Raw genomic sequence first — 21,080 nt, 5'->3', positions numbered from 1 at the left:
GGGCTCGGCCCCTCGGGGCGCCTCTAGTGCTGCCTGGGCGGGACCGAGGCATGAGCCGCCCCTCTGGGATCGACCTTGGCGCCTAGCGAGAGGAGGCCGGGTGTCTGGAGCCCCCACACACAGCCGCTGCCTTTGGCTTCAGTCTTTGGGGTTCCTTAAAGGTAGAGTTGCCAAGTTTCACAAGGAAAAGTCCAGCAACCCTCCCCCCATCACCCCGTTAACTTGGAATTTCAGATATTTTTTTTAAATTTAGTGTAAGTATATCCCATGTAATTTTGAGAGATACTTATGCTCAATTTGTTTTTCATTGTTTATCTAAAATACATTTTAACTGGAAGTCTTGGTTTGTATCCTGATGGCCACGCTATCACAAGGTCCCAGCACAGCCCTAAAGGTGACAAAAAACCTTTGCCTGGTTCTGCCCCAGCCTGCCTGTCTCCCGCTAACACTGCAGCCACACCAGCCTCTCAGTTCATTAAACATGTAAATCCAGGCCCCTCTTTGCATATGCAGTTCTGTCTGCTCCTGCTGAGCCCCTTGGAAGATCAAGGCCTGTCCTGAAATGACACTGCCATGGTGAGGCCTTACCCCACACATTCACAACACTCTCCCATTCTAAACCAAGTCTCTCTCCTGCTTCATTATGCCCCCCCCCCCTTCTTGTCCCTCGTTGAACTTTGCATAATTGATAGTTCCATGTTAATAGGTGGAGTTCTTTAATATCTTCTTTCCCAACTCAATATCTGTGGGGGTAGCTAGCTTGACTGTCTTGCTGTTGCTTGAATAAATAAATGGATGAAGATATGAAAGTTTCATTTTTCTCAGAAGCCCCCAGCAAACATCTGTTCATCCCTGCAGTGCCAGTAGATACATGCTCCCCTCTGACCCAAGGTCACAAGGGTAAATGATAATAACCTCTGGGACCAAACCTTGTCCCCACTGAGTCCCAGCACCAACCTTTAACCTCACACCTGCCCTCTCATCACTACACAGGGCAGTGATTACACTGTCTTCTGGAGGTGCTTTTTCAGTTCTCCCTTTCGTTTGCCAGTCTGGAGGTATAGAGGAGGCACACAGGCAGCCTGAGAGGAGCATAGTCCTGGGCATTGGGCAGATACAGTTTTTAGTGCACTTCTCTTTTAGTGTGACCTTGGGCAAGTCACTCAATCTCTCTGAGCTTCAGTTTCCTCATATAAAATAATATGATCATAGCACCAACCTTGCACGGTTTGCTTGAGGATTAAATAAATCTGTAGTCCGCATTTCCAGATCAATCTAAGTGCCTGATACATTTTTGCTATAGCTGATATCATTAGGACTGTTGGTATTATTGTCATTATAATTGTTAATGTTGGAATATCCTCCAGTTCATTATTTTCTAGTTGGAATTCTATTCCTCTTTCAATGTTCTCTTCAGGCATAACATTTTAAATCAATCGAGCTTCATTTCATTGCAGATAATAAAAAATTTGTTCAAATTGGCTTAACTGGAAAAAGAAATCCATTGGCATGCATAAATTAAAACATGACAGCAACTTCAGGAGCAGTTTGACCCCGTTATCCATATGATGTTGTTAGAAACCAGTTTCTCTCTATTTGCCTTCTCTGCCTTTTGTAACTTTGGCTTTGTCTTTGCTCTTCACAGAAAGGACTCCCTCTCATCACTTGTAAGCTCCTGTCTCCTCCATAGGAGCAAAAGGACTGCAGAGGTTCCAGAACTCATCCTCTGGAGACACCACCCAGGGAGGAGAGGAAAGAAGTCTTTTTTCTCAGAAGCCCCCAGCAAACATCTGTTCATCCCTGCATGCCAGTAGATACATGCTCCTCTCTGAATCAAGGTCAGAAGGGTAAATGGTGCACTTAGATTGGCTCGAGCCATCAGGGCTACCCAGGAGATGGAGGGGCATCAATCTCACCCCAGCCACTGCTGGGAATGAGGAGCAGAGTCCTCTTAAAATGAGATCTGGAGGCTGTTGCCCCGAGAAAGCTGATTTTTAAGAAAAGCCATGTTATGATTTAGATATGAACTGTCCCAAAACCTCATGTGTGAGACAATGTAAGAAGGTTCAGAGGTCAAATGATGGGGTCATGAGAGCTGGAACCTAATCAGTGGATTAATCTCCTGATGTGGATTAATTGGGTGGTAACTGTAGGCAGCAGGATGTGGCTGAAGGAAGTGGGTCACAAGGGCCTGCGGATCTCTCTCTCTCTGCTTCCTGGTGCCCTGTCCTGAGGTGCTTTCCTCCTCCATGCTCTTCTGCCATGACGCCCTGCCTCACCTTGGGCCCAGAGCAGTGGAATTGGCTGATCGTGGACTGAAGCTCTGAAATCATGGCCAAAATAAACTTTTCTTCCTCCAAGTTGTTCTTGTCAGGTCTTTTGGTCACAGTGATGAAAAAGCTGACAGAAACAAGCCATTCCATTTCTCGTGTGGAATGAGCACAGTGAGGAGGCTGTCAGCCAGTGACTCCCATGCCCCCTCTACCCTTTTCTCCCACCCAGTCCCTGCAGCAGCGACACTTATACAGTGACCAAATCCGAGTGTTCTGTTATCTGGAGACCTGGCTCTGCTATTAAGAGCATCAGTTGCTGTCTGGGGCTTTAGCACAGTCTCACTCCATGAAACGAGCAGAGTAATTTGTCCACACACTCGAAGGCCTTGGGCTGTTGGACCTTTATAGTTCTTCCGTCTGCCTTCATAGATCACCTGTCTCCTTGCACTCGGGCTATGAGTGGCTGCTCTGGCATCTCCCACTAGCAAATCCCCACCACCCCGCCTCCTTCCCTTGCTTCTCATCTGCCCAGGTTTGTGAGGCCAGATGACTAAGGCTGTCAGAACTATGAGCCAGGGTGACTTGTGAATTTGGCATAAGTGCCTGAGGTCTCTTTTAGAGAATGGTGCTTTGCTTTAATGGGTGTAGTCACTCCTCCTGAGACTGTTACCTTAGCTGGGTCACAGGGCCCAGATATTTGTTTGAACATTATTTGGACATTTCTGTAGGGATGTTTTTTGAATGAGATTTGTATTTACATTGGGACTTGAGTCAAGCAAATTATCCTCCATAATGTGGGTGGGCCACATCCAATCAGTTGGAGGTCTGAATGAACATTAGCCTGACCTCCCAGATGAAAGAGGGAATTTAACTAGCCAACTGCCCTTGAACTTGAACTGGAGCATCAGTGCTAATATTGGGGTCATCGGCCTGCTGGTCCACCCTGCAGGTTTTGTACTGGGCAGCCTCCATAATCATGTGAACCACTTCCTTAAATTAAACCTCTTGCTGTAGATGTAGACACAGCACATCGATTCTGTTTCTCTGGAGAACCTTAATACAGACTGGGAGGTCTTTCTTTGGAAGTGTCCAGAGCTGAGCTCATAGTTATCCGTGTTCGGAAGGGAAGGATAATATTCCCATGTAGTGCCTTTGAGCTTGTGGGACCTGGAGGGCACTAGGTAGCTAAGCACTGTGGGCGTCAGATGCCCCTCACCTCTACTTAGTCCTGACCAGCACCTGTGAAGGTGAGGCTGGGGATGGGCTGGGGATGGGAAGGGGTCTGGGAGAAAGGGCAGCCCCTGAAAAGTAGGGGTGTTTTACCTTTTTTTTAAAAAAAAAAAAAAACCTGAAAATTAAATGGCTGAGTTTTTAGACTAGGACAAAATGCCATGTGTACTCTCAAAACAACAAAATGTGAATGTTATTTTTAAAAAATTACCAGCTTAGCTGATATCATCATAGACTGGGTGGAAACAAGACTTACAATTCTTTTTTCTCTGTGCGAGATGATAGGAAAAATTTATGGAAAATTCCAACTAGACCTGTGCTCTGCAGCGGAAAGCGGGTTCACGACCTTGGACCTTTCAGACATCCCTACGTCCCTCATCGGTGAGTTGTATCCAACTCACCTTTTGTTTTCATTATTGGAAATAAAATAATTATACACCTTATCAATATAGAATCATCCCCTACAAGCACCCGCCAAGATGTTTCCTGCACATTCTCTTTTTATTCCAAAAACAAAATGAAGTTTCGCCTCACTTTCAAGATGAGATCATGGAGCCTCCGTGAGGAACCATCCCACTATGTTCCAAAATGACCAAGCTGAGATTCTCTCCCTGCTGCTTTCCGTCCCTGGTCATTGATTTCCATGCCTGTGGTGTTCTTTAGAACTCTGCCAGGCCTCCCTGTGCTGCCTGCCATCTGGCTTCAGGAGTTTCTTATGACTTGACTTTGAACACTTGTTCCCATTGGACATCATTGTTCAGGAAACAACTGGGAGTTGACTCAGAGGTTAGACTGCTGACCTGGTTTAAGATCAGATCATGTGACTCGAGGTAACTGGTCCACTTGCTAGCACTGTGGTCTTAGGCAAGTCTTTGGACTTCACTGAGTTTCCTTGGCCTCACTAGTAAAGTGGGGATTTTCATGTCTGACTACAGAGTTGTTGGCAGAATTCAGTGACAAAGACTGTTTAAAGTATATCTCACAGCACATACTACTTGCTCAATAAAGAGCTTGTTAATATTATAGTGGCTATTATTTCAGAGAAGCCACTGACAACTTCCCAACTAGGCAGAACATTCAAGCTCAAAGGCAGACCCAGATTGGAATAGAGAACTTGAGTTCAATAACTGTCCCTTGGGCTGGGCACAGTGGTGCATGCCTGTAATCCCAGCAGCTTGGGAGGCTGAGGCAGGAGGATCACAAATTCAAAGCCAAACATAGCAACTTAGCAAGGCCTTAAGCAACTCAGTGAGACCCTGTCTTTTCATAAAAAAAAAAAAAAAAAAAAAGGCATGGGGATGTGGCTCTGTGGGAAAGTGGCCCTAGGTTGAATCCCTGGTACCAAAAAGAGAAGAAATCGTATCTGTCCAGAGTCCTTTCTTGTGTCCTGTTTATTCAGACTATATTGTCCAATGCAGTGGCCACTGGTCACATAGGACTATTTCCATCAATAAAAATTAAATAAAATTTAAATAACAGTTTCTCTGTCACACTAGCGCATTTCAAGTGCTTAATGGCCCTGTTTATATAGTTGGAGTTTGGGGGAGTGGAGTACAGGACACCCAGTTAAATTTGAATGAAATAAATTATGTTCCAGCATTATTATGGTTTAGATATGTGTCCCCCAAAAGCTCATGTGCGAGACAATGCAAGAATGTTCAGAGGTGAAATGATTAGGTTATGAGAGTTTCTAACCTAATCAGTGGATTGATCCACTGATATGAATTTATTGGGTGGTAACTGTAGGCAGGTAGCATATGAGTCACTGGGAGTGTGCAGTTGGGGTTTGTGTTTCATTGTTGGTAAGCAGAGCTCTCTCTGTACTTCCTGGCTGTCACATCCTGAGCTGCTCTCCTCCACCACATCCTTCTGCCATGATGCTCTGCCTTACCAAAGGCCCAGAGCTATGGAGTCACCCAACCATGGACCAAACCTCTGAAACCATCAGCCAAACTGAACTTTTCCTTCTCTAGCATTGCTCCTGTCAGGTCTATGGTTACAATGATGAAAAAATAACTAAACAAATATTTACATTAAAAAAATAATTTGATGATAATCTGAAATTCTATGTAACTGGACATCTGTATCATGTCTGGAAACCCTAGGCTGGTGGCTGCCATCTTAAACAGAGATAGGGAAGGTTCCATTGTGCAGAGATTGCTACTCTATGGTGCTGATTCAGAACATCGATGGTCAACTTGTATGTAGTTGATGATCCTGTATCTGTTACTTCTCTTCCACTGTTCATTGGCAGATCATTGGCTTGCCCAAAAACCCAAACAAACATTCCTAATGAAGTCCTGGGTCTTTAAATCCTATAATACTAATCATCCCAATTCTTTTTTTACCCAGTGACTTGGATTTCATTTATCCACTTGGGCTTGTGTTCATCTGTCTCCTTTCTTCTCTATCTCCCCTGCATTGATTAACACCCTCTTGTAAATTAGCTTCTGGATGATCATAGAGGCTACTGGTACTTTCCAATCTTCATTTTCTTAATCTGGATAGCGATCCCAGCCTCCTGAAATATTTACATATTTTTACAATTCTTTATTTTAGTTTTTAAAGAAAAGCCTCCCTCTTTCTCAATAAGGAGAAAATGTGTTTTTTTTTTCTCCTTAAAGCTGTAATCCTCTTGATTCAAGTGTACACTGAGTGTACAGTTGAAGCTGTTTGTAGAGATAGAAGCTCCCCGAGGCTTATATATCCACTGGGACCTACTAAGTGTCCAGAGCAGGACCTGATCCATGTAGTGCCCTTAATTAACATGTGATAGATTGAGTTTGCCTCTCAATTTAACTTGCTAATGTTGAGTGTTCTGAGGGCAGATTTCAAATTCTATCTGATTCTCCCCCTTCCTTGTGTTGCACCATTTTACAATAAACAACAGCTGCACGATTTTACATGCTTCATCCCCCGCATCTTGCATCTTTCTTTAATTTGTCATGTGTCCACATAAAGTACCTGCAGTCAGTTCCTGGCCCTCTCTGGATGACATTTCTGTTATTGGGGGGCTCAGGACAAAAGGGGTAAATCCCTGGTTTCCTTGGCAAATACTCTTCACAGCTCAGCCTTTCCTTATTTTGTGTTTCCATCTTCCCCCCTGCTGGGCACAGCTAATGTCATAACAATGCTTTGTTTCCCATGAGAAGGAACAATCACACAAAAGTTGGAATTCGACAAGTTTTACTGGTTTTTATCTTCTCAAAGCGCTAGCCTGGTTTTTTTTATTGAGTTAATGTTCTGGAGAAACGAGGGCTGTAGGGCTGTACCCGGATGCACTCCAGCAGCAGGAGTCTGGATGTTCTCTCTCGAGACTTCAACACATCGGTCTCAATTAGCGCCTGACTGCACGTTAGAATTACCTGGGGAACCTTTTAAACATATCCATCCCCTGGCCTTCACCCTGGAGTTTCTGCTTGATAAGTCCTGGGTGAGACCTCAGCACTAGTCTTTAACTCGTCCTGGATGATTTTGATATGCCCCTGGGAAGAACTGCTTGTTCGCTCTATGATGAGGCCAATACTTGACTCAGGCCAATGGCATATGAACATTACACCTGCGGCTGCAGGTGCAATGACAGGAGTGAAGGAATCAAGCCTTTCAACACAGGGTCCCATGTTAGTTTCACTGCAACCTTGAAGATTGCACACTGGGTTGAATGATGTCCCCTGCCCCAAATTCCTGCCACCTAGAACCTGATGTGAGCATGATCTTATTTGGAAATACTGTCTTTGCAGATGTAATCGAGTTAATATGAGGTCACACTGGATTAGGGTAGGGCCTACATCCAAAGCTGTAGGCCTACATCTGTCCCTTTATGGAGAGTAGAGGACATGCAGAGATACACATAGAGAAGGTGTTGTGGTTTGGATGTTAGGTGTCCCTCAAAAGCTCATGCGTGAGACAATGCAAGAAGGTTCAGAGGAGAAATAATTGGGTTGTGAGAGTCTTAACCCAATCAGTGCATTACTCCCCTGATAGGGATTAACTGAGTGGTAACTGAAGTGGTGGGGTGTGGCTGGAGGAGGTGGCGCATCGGGGGCATGGCTTTGGGATATATATTTGTATCTGGCAGAGTCTCTTTCTCTGCTTCCTGATCAGCACACGAGTTGTTTCCCTCTGCCACACTCTTCTGTCATGTTGTTCCTCCCTCACCTGGAGCCCTGAGGAATGAAGCTGTCTGTCGATGGGCAGAGACCAATGAAATTGTGAGCCCCCAAATAAACTTTTCCTCCTTTATAGTTGTTCTGGTCAGGTCTTTTAATCACAGCAGTGAAAGAGCTGACAAAAACAGAAGGCCAGGTGAAGACAGACTCGAAGATTGGAGCAATGAGTCTATAAGCCAAGAAAAGTCCAGGCTTGCCCCCACAACACTAGAAGCTGCGAGGAGACAGGGACAGACTCTTCCCTGGAGCCTTTAGAAGAAGCATGGCCCTGCTGCCGCCCTGACTCTGGATTTCTGGCCTCCAAACCAGAGCAAAAATCACCTACTTTGAAGTACTTTGTTATGGCAGGCCTAGGAAATGAATACAGGTTTCTGCTCTTGCCATTTGACAGATGAGGAAACTGAGGCTGTGGGAAGGATGTAAAGAAGTTAGATGTGGGCCCAGCACCTGACTTTATACCAGGGCTGTCAGAAAGTGTCATGCGCTGTTCAAGAGCCTTGGAGGCAGACAGACCTGGGTAGCAGCTCCCTACTCACTAGCCACATGACCTTGGGCAAGCCTTAGTCTTGGTGAGCCGGTGTTTTCATCTTCAAAATAAGAGTTTTGGGGAGAAGTCAATGAGAAACAACAGAAAAAAAAAAAACCTTGATCTTCCAGTGGTCCCTACTCAGATATGGTTCCTGCTATTACTGTCAGCATTAAAAAACAGATAGAGCTGGCTGGGATGCTCTCAAAAGGAGGAGGAATCAGAATTTAATTCTGATTTTGTACTGAAGCTTCACCTCTTATGTGGCTCAATTCTTATGTTTGGTCAAGTCAATTGGAGGGCGGGGAGGAGGGTCTTGAGCGCCCCCTAGAGGAGAGAGTGGGTTACACTCCTTGAGCTGGCAAGGGGAGAGCGGGAAGAGTGCGTCTGGGAAAGATGAAGAAAGACTGGGAAAGAGGGATCAGACGGTAGTGGACCTGGGATGCTGGGCAGAGGAGTGGTTTCAAGACAGACAGGAAGACAACTGAAACCAGAGGACTGGCTGGGCATAAGGTCCCGGCAGACACCATGGGAAAGAAAAAACCAAGGGGAAAGATGTTATAGAAAAGAGGGCCTGATGAATACAGGGACTCTAGGAATCAAGGGCTTGGGCTTTTAGTCCGAGAAAACGGAAGAAAAGTGGTTCTTCTTTTAGAAATTAGTTAGAGGTGAGACCGAGTTTGAGGTTCAAAAATAAATAAGTTGCTTTTTTTTTTTCAGTGCTGGGACTGACCCCAAGGCCTTGTACCTACTAGACATGTGCTTGACCACTGAGCTACATCCCCAGCCCAAGAAAACGTGTTTTCAGACAGGCTAAATTGGAGGAATTTAAGAATCATAAAACCTGGATTCTGGTTATGCTTATGCCAAATGGTACCAATCCATTGCATATCCCTCCTGAGCCCCAGCTCCTGGATTTTCAGGAATTAAGGGCACTGCATTAGACCAGAGTAAGCAAACTGGCAGATGTGGTTTATTTTACACATTGTTTTACATTTTAATTTGCTACAAACATTTCAAAATTGAGATTTTATACAAAAGCCCAGATTTGAGCCTCCAGCAGTTGGAGGAAGCTGAGCACTAGCTGCCCCCCTTTAGATGGACACATGTTTGTTTTCTCACAGCTCCCACCATGCCCCACTGTCTTCCTGATGTTGACACTAGTATCAGGGGCCATTTGCCATCTCTATACAGCCTGCTTCACATTTCAGGTTACCTTCCTGACCCCCCTAGGCAGTTGAGTTTGAGATTTTCTGTGCTTTACACGTGTCTCCCAATGCTCACATGTTGAAAACCAGTACACCTAATGCAACAGTATGGAGAGGTGGGGCCACTGTAGCAGGATGGTTCATATCACAAGAGGGGGTTTATTATAAAAGTGAGTTCAGCTCCCTGTTGCTTTCTCACAGTCTCCTGCCTTCCACCTTCTGCCATGGGATGAAGGAGCACAAATGCCCCAGTCAGATGTGGTTCCCTCCATCTTGGCAATCTCAGCCTCCAGTAAGAAATGAATCTGTTCTTTTTAAATTACTCCTCCACCTCAAGTGTTCTATTATAGCATCACAAAACAGACTAAAATGAGATCCCTGGGTTCAGTGTTCTTTAAAGTCCTGGCAGGTCCATAGATCTATATTTTACCTCCATATTTAGTTGGATGTACAAGGCCGGGGAGAAGTCAAAGTTAATGGTACATATTTGGGGATTATATTAGTAGAGATGATGGCTACACCCTTGAGCCACCATGGGTATAATTGTAGAAAAAGAAGATCAGAGAACCAAGGGTAACATATTCACCCATGCTAAGGATAGTTAAGGTTAAGAACATGGGGAGGGTGAAAGGCAATAAAGGAGACAGAAGAGTTGAGATGAACAGGAATAGTGCAGGATGATGGAAGCAAAAGAAGTCTCAAGGAGACATGGATGTCAAAGACATTTCAGGAAATCTAGGGACAGTGCAGTAACTATAGCAACTGCTGACAGTCTGAGCATCTGCATGTGCTCATTTTATGCTTGCAGCAACCCAATGTGGGGGGACGTTATTTGGATAAGTTTCCCAAAGTCCTATAAAATAAGAATAGAATTCTTAGAATAAAAGTCAAATATAATCCCATCAATTCTTGGAAATCCAGAACTAGTAGAACATGACACTCATTTTTGAATGAGGAGTCCTCAAGGACAAAAAAAACCCATCCAAGGGTTGAGGGCAAAAGAAAGCATGGAGGTAACTGGTGCCCACTGTCTATGAAGAATAACTAATCTTAAAAAGATAACTGATGGAGGTATTTTCAAGTCACCAGTTATTAATCACACATTTGATTTTTCTGACTGAAGCTTGGGTAAATTTCTGAAGACACCAAGATTTTCTTCCTTTTTTGGTTGACAGCAGGTGACATTGTCCCATCTCACATGAGTGTGTGACTTGCTTTTCTTCTTTCTGACATCATTGTGTCAATAAGAGTCGAAGCAGAAAACAGCATTCTCCCAATATTTTTAACAGAGGGAATTTAATTCAGGACATTGACTGAACAGGGGAGGGAAGAGCTGAGAAGCTAGAGAAACTGTGAGGCAACCGGAGGTTTCAACAGCAGGGAGACATTCCCACCCCTGGGCTGGGGTCACAGGGAAGAAGTAGTGTTACCAGAGCCCACAGAGGTCACCTGGCAAAAAGGGGTCCCAAGGTGGGCATGTCTAGTTGGAAGTCAAAGCCGCAGAGAAGACATAGTCCCTGCCAGAAACATTGCTCAAGATAGAAAAGAAGGGGGAGAAATACCCCAATTTTCCCATGGATGCCATCATTGGCTGAGCCCAACCAGGTGATATGGGAGCTTCACATCTCAACCCACCAGAGTCAGACCAGGGGAAGGGTTACTCAGGAGGCCTGATGTTTGGAGAATGTCTTAAGTAAACTCCATTTTAAATTACCTTACCAGTTTCCTAGGGGAATTCAGGATAATTTCAGTCCACTCTTCACCAAGAAAAGCCTGTCTATTGAGTCTGTGTACTTGGACTGACAAAGGAAAATGGATACAGTAACAGAGATCTTCTAAAGGAGACAAGCCATCAATACCAGAGATATAATGTAACTGGTGGCCACTGGGGGTTACATACATTATCTTCATGCATCACACAAGTCTTAACAGAGTAGGAAACACATTCTGAATGGGGCTACACAAGGCCACCCAGAGGAGGCACCATGTAGCCCTCCCCATGTCTCTGCCTTTTGTTTTGTTTTGTTTGAGCCACATCCTCAGCCCTTTTATTTCATATTTTATTTAGGGACAGAGTCTTGTTGAGTTGCTTAGTGCCTCACTAAGTTGCTTAGGGCCTTGCTAAGTTGCTGAGGCTGGCTTTGAGCTTGTGATCCTCCTAGATCAGTTTCCTGAGTCACTGGGATCACAGGCATGTACCACCATGCCTGGCTTAGAGAGGGGTTTATGCTATACTAGTTTCTCAAACTTCAGGAATTTGGGAACAGCCTTCACAAGTTTTGTCGTATTTGCCTCCTTGAAGATCATCTATTCTCTCACTCATTCTCTCTCCCTCCCTCCCTCCCCCCCCCTCTCTCTTTCTTCCTCTTTCCCCCCTCTCCATATAATTTTGGGTCGAGACTTTAAAAAAAAAACAACTTACATTTGAAAGGAATTTTATGGTCACCACTAAAAATGCAAAATCCTTATCAACTCTTATACTAGAAGAACCACAAAAAGAAATATGGTGAAAACATTATTGATATCCAGGTGGCCATGTTGCTGGCTGGAAGTACTGAGCTTGAGACCTGCCCTGGGCACAGCGGGAAGATTGGCAAGTGTCAGGTACCTAAGGATGCTAGTACTACCTGGGACTTTCCCCCTGGTTTCATCAGCCTGATTGAAAGAGAATGGAGAAGGGAATAGCATTCTATAAGATTTGATGATATATGACATTGGAGTGTAAAATTGGGTTCTATATCGATGGTAGAGTGAATGAAGGCTTTTCAAACATGTCCATGTTCTAATCTCCAGGACCTGTGAATATGCTATCTTACCTAGTCAAAGAGACTTGACAGATGTGAATGAGTTAAGGCTCTCAAGAGGAGGAGGTTGTCCTAGATGATCAGGTAGGCCCAGTGTAATCACGGGGGTTCCTAGAAGATGGAAATACAGAAAGAGAAGGTGATGTGAGGACAGACACAGAGGTCAGAGACTCAGAGAGCACTGAAGATGGAGAACAGGTACGAAGCCAAGGCATGCAGATGGCCCCCGGAAGCTACAAAGGCAGGAAAAGACTCCCCAGAGACTCCGGAAGGAGCTCAGTTCCTCCATCATCTCCATTTTAGCCTGGAGGACCCTTCTGTGCATTCTGACCTTTAAAACTGTGAGAGAATATATTTGCCTTGTTTTAAGCCACGAGATCTGTGGTCATTTGTTACAGCAGCCATAGACTACTAAGATGCTCTGCCACCCAGGGAAGTGCAACTGTACCAAGCTGCCTCAGGGAAGGGGAGGAAAGAGTCAGGGAGTCTAGTCCCACCTGGCCTAAGGATTTCCTTCCCACCAGCACCTGTCAAATGGACAGGAAAGCTGGAGCACTGAGGACTGTTTCATGAAAGGCCTTGGGTGGGGCCTGGCTACAGATCAGCTGCTTGGTCATATTCTTGAGTGGCACTGGCTCCCTGGCCCAAGGCTCTGCTGTGGTACCCACAGTCCAGTTGTCTCTGTTAACATGTGCAAAAGAGCCTCAAGCACAGCACAGCATAATGGTAGCTACTTCTCTTCTTTCCACCTCCTCCTCCTTTTCCTCCTCTTCCTCCTCTCTGTCCTTCCCTCCCTCTGCCCTTCCTTCCTTCCTTTTCTGTTTTATCCCACACTGCTTTATTAGGGGAAACTGCTCTTTGTAAACTATGTGTCCTGAATAAATCAAATCTATGTAAAAATCATGGGAAGCAGGCAGGGTATGTGACTCAGTGGTAGAGCACTTGCATGTGTGAGGTCCTAGGTTCAGTCCCCAGCACAGAAAAAGAAAAAAATCCAGGAAACTCTTGCTGGCTCCAGACTCTGAGGCCTGAAAACCAAAATCATAGTGCTCATTTATTTGTCATTGAAAATAATTCCAAAATTAGAATGAGAAAACCCCCCAAAATTCTGATTAGGTAGCATTCTGATGGTAGCACTGGCATTTGGATGTTTAGATTTTTGAAATATTATACATCATATTATTTCCTCTCCCACCTCCTTTTCTAACCCTTCTTTTCTAGTGTTCTGTTAATGTTTTGTCTGCTGAATAATCTAACATTGCAGGAAATACAGTAGTAGCCTGTGTGAAATTTAACGGACAACTTCCAGGGATGTCTAATTACTTAATAAAGTCATGGTCTATATAAAATACTAAAGAAATTAAGAGAAAATGCAAGTTTCTTGTAGTTCAATTTTCCAAAGACATTAAATTTGAGATATCTATCCATCTATTTATCTATCTATCTATCTCCCAACGTTTTTAATGCCTATAGGAATGTGTGTGCATGAGTGTGTGTGCATGTATAATTTAAGGTCCAAGAAATAAAACTACTTTTACATATTTCAGTTCACAAACAGTTGAGATGTAGGCTCAGGAATCGGGCAGGTAGAAATCAATACATTGGAGATCAATATATTTTTTACTACTGATAAAAGAAAGTTTGAAGGGTGTGGCTGGTGTGGTAGCCAAGCCAATATTCTGATGCACTCTACCTGTGATTAGACATACTTGCCCACCTGGCCATGACGTGGCCAGCAGGCCTGTCCTTCTAAACTTGCCTGGCTTCAGGAAGCCCACAAGAGCAGGCCATCTTCAGAAGAAGACTGACCCACTGAGGCAAAACAGAAGGGCCTGGGCCACAGAATGCCCAGTTCACTCTGGGCAAGGGACCAATAGAAGAAATTGCACCCCTCCTGGGGCAGATGGGAAAGATGGAGATTGGTCAGAAATGTTGCTAAAACAGAAATTCTTCCACGTGGACATGTGACCTAGTACAAAACTCAAATTTGTCTACTTTTTTCCCAAGTCTTTCCTGTGAGCCATAGAGCTCCTTGGAAATGCTTAGGGGAACAATTTTGTAAGCTGCTTTCTTTACTTAATAAGTTGATGCTCTGTGTGTGTGTGTGTGTGTGTGTGTGTTTGCAGTTTCTGTGAGTCTGGAGTCAGGGTATGGCTTTAGCTATGTATTTGCTCATGGGCTTTCCAGATGCCGTAATCAAGGCATCAGCCAGGGCTGGGGTCTCATCTGAAGATGTGGCTGGGTAAAGATCTGCTTTCAAGCTCACTAATATGGTTTTTAGAAGCATTCTGCTCCTCAAGGGCTGTTAGCTTGAGGGTCTCAGTTCCCTATTGGCTGTTGGCTGGAGGCTATCATAGTGCCTTGTCCCAGGCCCCCTCCAACATGGCAGCTCAAATGTGGAAGCTTGCTTCATCCAAGCCAATGAGGGACAAGACTTACTTCTTTGTGGAGCCTAATCACAGAAGTGGTGTCCTATAACTTTGCCATATTCTATTGATTAGAAGGACATCACCAAACTAGCCAACATTTTAGGGAGAGGATTAAACAAGAGTACAAAGACAAGGAAGCAGGGATCATTGGGGGTCATAAGGAGTCTACCTGCCATAGCAATTAAAAAGCAGAACTAGTATTTGAAGTCAGTACCATCACACTCAGTAATTCCCCACAGTTAACGGATATGTTCTATTGCTTCCTCAACAAATTAACCTGATTCCTTCTCAGAATGATTAATCTGGTTATTCTAAGATAGACTCCAGTGTTTTTCTAAATGCATTATCCTTTTAAATTTAATCTTCCAAGTGGGAACCTGAAAGAGCCATTTTGAGGTGGGTGAATTTATAATTTCTATGGATTTTATTTAGAGGTAACATTAGAAAGTAAAACTAATGACCAGAAGACTTCCAATGCTAAATCCTGACCCCTAGCTATTAGATCTAACCTTCCCATATGATTTTTAGAAAATCTGGCCAATTTACATAAGGATAAATACAAACTGGGCAGATGATTAAATTCAAAGCAGAGAAGCAAAACTGCCTTGGGAAAAGAATTTATATTATTCATCCAACCTTTTTTCTCCCTTTTGTGTTATGAATCTGTAACTAAATTCAGAATTGAAATGACTAGCCTTAACAAACATCTTTAGACTCAGCCATACATCTGCGTGTAATTTGGTTTTCAGGAAAGCAGGAGGACGGGTTGATGGGGCATCTTTGTGGGCAGAGATATATCTTCATTTATTGAAATTTTCCTAGCAACAGAAGTAGTTTTCTTTTTCGCCCCCAAATCCTCAAAGTAGAAACAGGCAAAAATGATGACAAGAAATCTAGAAAATTGTAGGTGTATTTTAGTTTCTTTGGAGTGCAATTTGTGTTGTAAGTGTATTTCATTGCATTTGCCAACATAAAGTCAAAATCTTTTTTTTTAAGGTAATGACAAACACGAGCTAATGTGGATTTTCACCCCTCCAAAAGCTAACATATGGAGCAGCAGGTAAATGCTATCATGTCACACTGCTTGGGGATTGCCTTGGCATTTCAATTGCTTCTCCCTTGCATGGTGATTTTTCTTTGGCTGTTTTCGTATTATTCAACTCTGCATGCTTTCAGAACTTAGCCAGCTCGATTTCTTCTGGGAAGTAACAATAACAATAATAACATGCATGTAAACATTTTTTATCGATCTCTTATTATGGGCTCCTTCTATCCTGTACTGATATATACATGCAGTATTTCATTCTGTTTTCATAGTAATCCTGAAAAAAATAGGTAATTATTTCAATTTTACACATGAAGAAAATGAAGCAGGGAACTTAAGTAACTTCCCCAAGGTCACCCAGGTAACTACGAGTAGAGCAGGATTTGAGACCCTGCTCTTTAGACTATGTTATACTGCCTTCCAGGTGTCTGGGCAAATGAATGAGTAAATGACCAATGAGCTCAAGTAGAGGTCTCTAGTTGTATGAACAAATTGTATTTTCTCTTTCTCTCCCTCCCTTCCCTGGCAGAGTATAGTATAAGAAGACCTCGGGCTTTGTGGGTATTTATGTTGGTGAGGGACGCGCACTGTGGAATCAGAGTCGTAATCCAGTTCTGACTTGCGGCTTTTTAGCTATGTCACCTTGGCCAAGGTTATATGACTTTGCTGAGTCTCAGTTTGCACTTATAGCAAACAGGAATAATGAGTGTGCCCATTTCCTACAGTTGGCCTGAGGATTTCATGTGGGTGCACAACTACAGTGCTTACACAGTGACTGACCTGATGGACACTTGTCTATTTACTGACATTCACCATAATCATCATGTGGAGTTACACAGTGCTGGATTCGAGCCCTGGTTCTGTCACTTCTTAGTTTCATAGTGAGGAGAAAGGCACTTTTCTCTCTAAGAGTCAATTTTCCTATCTGTAAAATGGGCTTCCTAATATTGCCCTTGTTGTGAGGGATCTTCTAAAACATTGCATGGGAATAATTTCAGATGTTACCCAGGAGGCACTTGCACTTGTTGATGTCAAGAGCCATTTTGGCTGTCAGAGTTGAGGGTTAGTGGTGGGGGTACTACTGGCACATAGTGGGCAGAGACTAGGAGTGCTACTAAATATGCCACAGTGAGCAGGGAAGCCCCCTACAACTGGGATCATTTGACCCCAAATGTCAGTAGTCCCAACACTGAGAAATCCTGCTGAGTGGGCACTTAACACAGAACTGGTGTCCAAGAAATGCTAGCAATTATTATTTTCTGTCTTTTGGAGCTTCTGTTTTTTTCCCCCATTACTTTGAAGGGTCCTTCCAGCTTTAAGATTCTCTGATTTGACTCATAGATATAACTCTATATGTGAGGCCACAAGGATATAAATACTTGTTTCTAAGTATTTTCATCAAAGACTAGTTGAAAACAATGATCTATTTTGGTGCAAGGGAAGAATCTTTTTCCCTTAGCTTGAAGTTTGGCAGAAGTCATACTTCAGAGTATTAGCTGACAATAGTCTATAAGAGCTGGCTTTTCCCATTTCATATTACAAGAAAAACTCTAGAGTGAAACTATTTGGGCTATAATCCCATTCCTATTTCCAAGGGATTTATAAAACTCAAGGTTTTCTTAGATGGGAAATGTCCAATTATCACTGATTTTTTTTTTTCTGAAGAGTTACAGTTATGGACAAATTTGTAAACTTACATTTTCAGTGTTAAAGTGGGCCTATGAGGCCATCTTTTCCCTTGGAGATCAGCCTTTTTAGTTGTTTATATTTTTTTCCTTTCATAATAACAACACTTAATCGTTGTGGAAAACTTGCAGAGTCTAAAGAATATTGAGGAGATGAAGGGGATGAGGAGAATGGGCATCCTCCGGCCACTCAAATTGGCTCAAGTAAAGTACTATTAACATATTGGCACATTTCTCCCCAGTGTTCTGTCTCTAAGCATTGCTAAGCATTTGGAATGAGACTATGTAAAAACTTTTATCTTACCTTTCCCACTTAACACCACAGCATGACAATTTCTCTATGTTATAAAAATGCTTCCTCAACATTTTTAGAGTGGGAGAATATTTCAGCATATTAATGCATATTTGTAAAATTTATAAACCTAAAACATTTCATTATTGAATAAATCAGTTGTAAAATACCAAAAAATATAAAATGTATTTTTATACAAAATAAAAATAAAAAAGTTAACCATTGACACTAAAGAAATTCTCTTTCTTCAGTTTTAATAATTCTTAACAATTCCATGTGTACTTTCCAAGGTTGTATTTGTGGTATTCATTAGTGTCATATCCCAAGGATAGACCATGTGATAAGTTCTGGCCAATGAGCTATAAGTATTTAAAAGTTGATCTAAGACCCTGTGGGCCCTGTGTTCCCTTTGCTATAACAACTGGAAATGTTCCAATTAGTGACTGGTCATCAGAGATGTTTGGAGAGAAGGTGCCACAGAGCAGAGATCTGTGGACATGTGGAATAAGTGAAAAATAATATGTATTGTTTTACTTAGGTGTTGTCTATTACAGCAGCATAACCTGTCCTATCCTTACCAAGAAAGTAGTTCTTCCTTACCAAGAAAGTATGCACACACACACACACACACATGCAGACACACATAGACTAATTGACTGTAGCCTATACATTCTTTTGTAACCTTTTTTGTTTCTTTGCTTTTTTTTTTTTTTTTGGTAAGAAATATATTTACTATTCAAAAGCTGTTGATTGAGAATCTATCATGTCTTTGAACTTTTCCAGTGTTGATGCTATGTCAGAAAAAAAAACATCCATCTGTCCCTCAATGGAGTTCATTTACATGGATATTCATCCATGTCTGTACCTAGATATTTATCAGTATTATCCTTATTCTTAACACATGCCTATTATTCTATGTATGGATATACTATAATTTATTTAACTATATTTTCATTTACAAATATTCAAGTTGTCCCCAGCTTGTTGCATGTTAAAAACAAGCTTGCAGTAGATATCAGCATGCCAGTATTTTGAGCCCTGTATATCACAGGCATGCTGGTGGATACATCATTTTAAAAAAAGTTTTGTTTTGTTTTGTTTTTTGTGGATGGACACATACCTTTATTTATTTATTTTTATGCAGTGCTAAGGATGGAACCCAGGGCCTCATATGTGCTAGGCAAGTGCTGTACCACTGAGTCACAACCCTAGCCCCTGGTGGATATATCTTAACCCACTTGGCCATTCTGCTACAATTGGACAGGATACATGGACCATTTCCAGTTTCTTGCTATGGTACCTGCACTGGCATTGCAGTTAACCGGGCTGAAGCTTTGAGGGTAGTTGAGGGTTATTTCTTTAAGATAAAGACTTCACAGTGTTATGACTGGGTGAAGGGCTTGGGCATTTCTCAGGCTGTTGGTGCATGCTGGCACAATTCCTATTTGTTTCCTTTAGGGCTTGTGCTGGATTCTGGTTGTTTTGCACATGAGAAGTGAGGGGATATGAACTGCTGAACATCTTCTTCAGGGCCAACTGAGGAACCAGGGAAATCCAAATAGGAAATGAGGAAGCTCTGTTAATACTGGTGGGAAAGCTGGTTTTGTGTGTTTTTTTTTTTTTTTTTTTTTTTTTTTAGAGAGAGAGAGAGAGAGAGAGAGAGTTTTTTTTTTAATATTTATTTTTTAGTTTTCGGCGGACACAACATCTTTGTTTATATGTGGTGCTGAGGATCGAACCCAGGCTGCACGCATGCCAGGTAAGCGCGCTACCGCTTGAGCCACATCCCCAGCCCTTTGTTTTGTTTTTTAGCAATTAGCATTTTGCTTTATTTTTAGGGGGGTTTCTTTACCTGTAGGATTACATACCTGAACTGGTCCCAAGCCTGGGAGGGTACATGAAGGGGACTCCCTGGTGAATTCTCTCGTGCTCCTCAAGGCAATGAACTATTTCTCTGTCTCTGTTGCCTCCCTCCCACCAATACCACACATTGGTCATCTCCCGGCGCCTGTACCACTCTCCCCTCCCTGCTCCCTCAGCGATAACATGGGGACAGAAGTGATGGCCACAATAGACCACTTACCTGGCACACTGCATCCTGCTCTCTGCAGCCACGTAGCAGGCAGGATTTCTCCTACCCCAACTTGGCACACGGTGGTAGACGGATTTTTGTTACGGCCAAAGTTTCCCCAGAAGGTGTCTTGTTTCCATTCTCTGGAGAGAATTTTTAAAAGTTCATGGTGCAACATCTTGCCAAATTTTCTAACTGACTCCAGGGCCCTTTGAAATATGAGCTGCAGCTGTCCTGTCCTGCTGGAGGTTTTGCCTGTGGGACAAAGGACCCGTGGCCCATGTTGCCCAGTGTGCACAGAAGTTGTGAGTTTTTTACCTACGCATGGTGACTCCATTTCTGGCACCCAGAGGTGTCGGTAGTCTGACATTCAGTATCCTTATCATGCATGTGATTGAAAGAGTACATGGACTAGGTAGAATCCTATTGTCTCACTGTTCAGACGGAGCTGAAGGAGTCATTCTTACTTAAATATGCAGAAACCCCTAAGGTAGAGCGAAGAGTAGGGGTGATGTCTCCTCTTTGGAAGGTAATTTCATCCATTTTATAAAACGTAACTGCAGGTCTCCTTGTGCCAGGCAATGCTCTGGGTATTTGGGTTATGTGAATGATCAAAGCAGACACTTGCCCTCAGGCACTTCCATTCTGGAAGGGAAATTCAGACAAGACACAAAATAGATAGATGCTACAGCAGGATCGGGGGATGATATTTATGCTATGAAGAAAAAAGACAAAATTGAAGAGGGCCAGGGAGAAGGCAGGTGGCAGGCATTATTAAATTGGATGGTCAGAGTGACCCTCGTTGAGAAGGTAAAATTTCAGCAAAAAGTTGAAAGAGATGGGAGAGTTAGGAAGATATCTGGGTGAAGAATGTAGAGAGAAAGGCTCTAGAGGGGGCAAGGACCTGGGTGCGTGCTGGGCCTGCTCAGGATCAGCAAAGAGGCAGTACCCTGGAGCCAAGGGCCAGGGGAGAGGAGGGGCAGGCCAAGAGGTGGTGGGAACAAGAAGGCCTTTCTTGCATTGTTTGAGCTTGGGTGCTGCATATTTCGAGTGGAAGAGTGGCATGGTTTGATTTACATTTTGAAAGCTTTTCTTTGGCTGCCATGTGAGAACTTCTGGAGAGGGAGAGAGAGAGAAGCCAGGAGTCCGGTTATGAGGCGGTTGCGGGCATCAAGGTGAGAGTGGGTAGAGAGAGTGAGAAGTGGTTGCATTCTGAATCTATGTAAGAAGCACGTCAGCATGATTTTCTGATACCCTAGATGCCAAGGAAAAGGAAAGGTTCGTTCTGAGGTTCTGTCCTGGGGACTGGTAGAACAGAGTTGCCAGGACCTGAGGTGGGAACAGTACT

The 21,080-nt window shown here is 43.2% G+C and overlaps 1 long non-coding RNA gene across 1 annotated transcript; it reads left to right on the top strand.

The window, feature by feature from the left end:
- The first annotated feature begins 43 nt into the window (after nt 1-43).
- On the top strand, nt 44-19,845 carry LOC124077750 (uncharacterized). The gene is made up of 4 exons (XR_006846719.2): nt 44-161; nt 1,646-1,838; nt 15,636-15,699; nt 19,351-19,845. It is a non-coding gene; the product is annotated as an uncharacterized LOC124077750 (long non-coding RNA).
- The last annotated feature ends 1,235 nt before the right edge of the window (nt 19,846-21,080 follow it).

This window comes from Marmota monax, unplaced genomic scaffold (assembly GCF_021218885.2).
Source record: "Marmota monax isolate L192 unplaced genomic scaffold, Marmota_monax_Labrador192_F-V1.1 WCK01_AAM20220418_F8-fsc00035, whole genome shotgun sequence".
Classification (NCBI taxonomy): Eukaryota; Metazoa; Chordata; class Mammalia; order Rodentia; family Sciuridae; genus Marmota; species Marmota monax.
The sequence above is the reverse complement of the archived record's forward strand: the minus strand, read 5'-3'. Positions and strand labels throughout refer to the sequence as shown.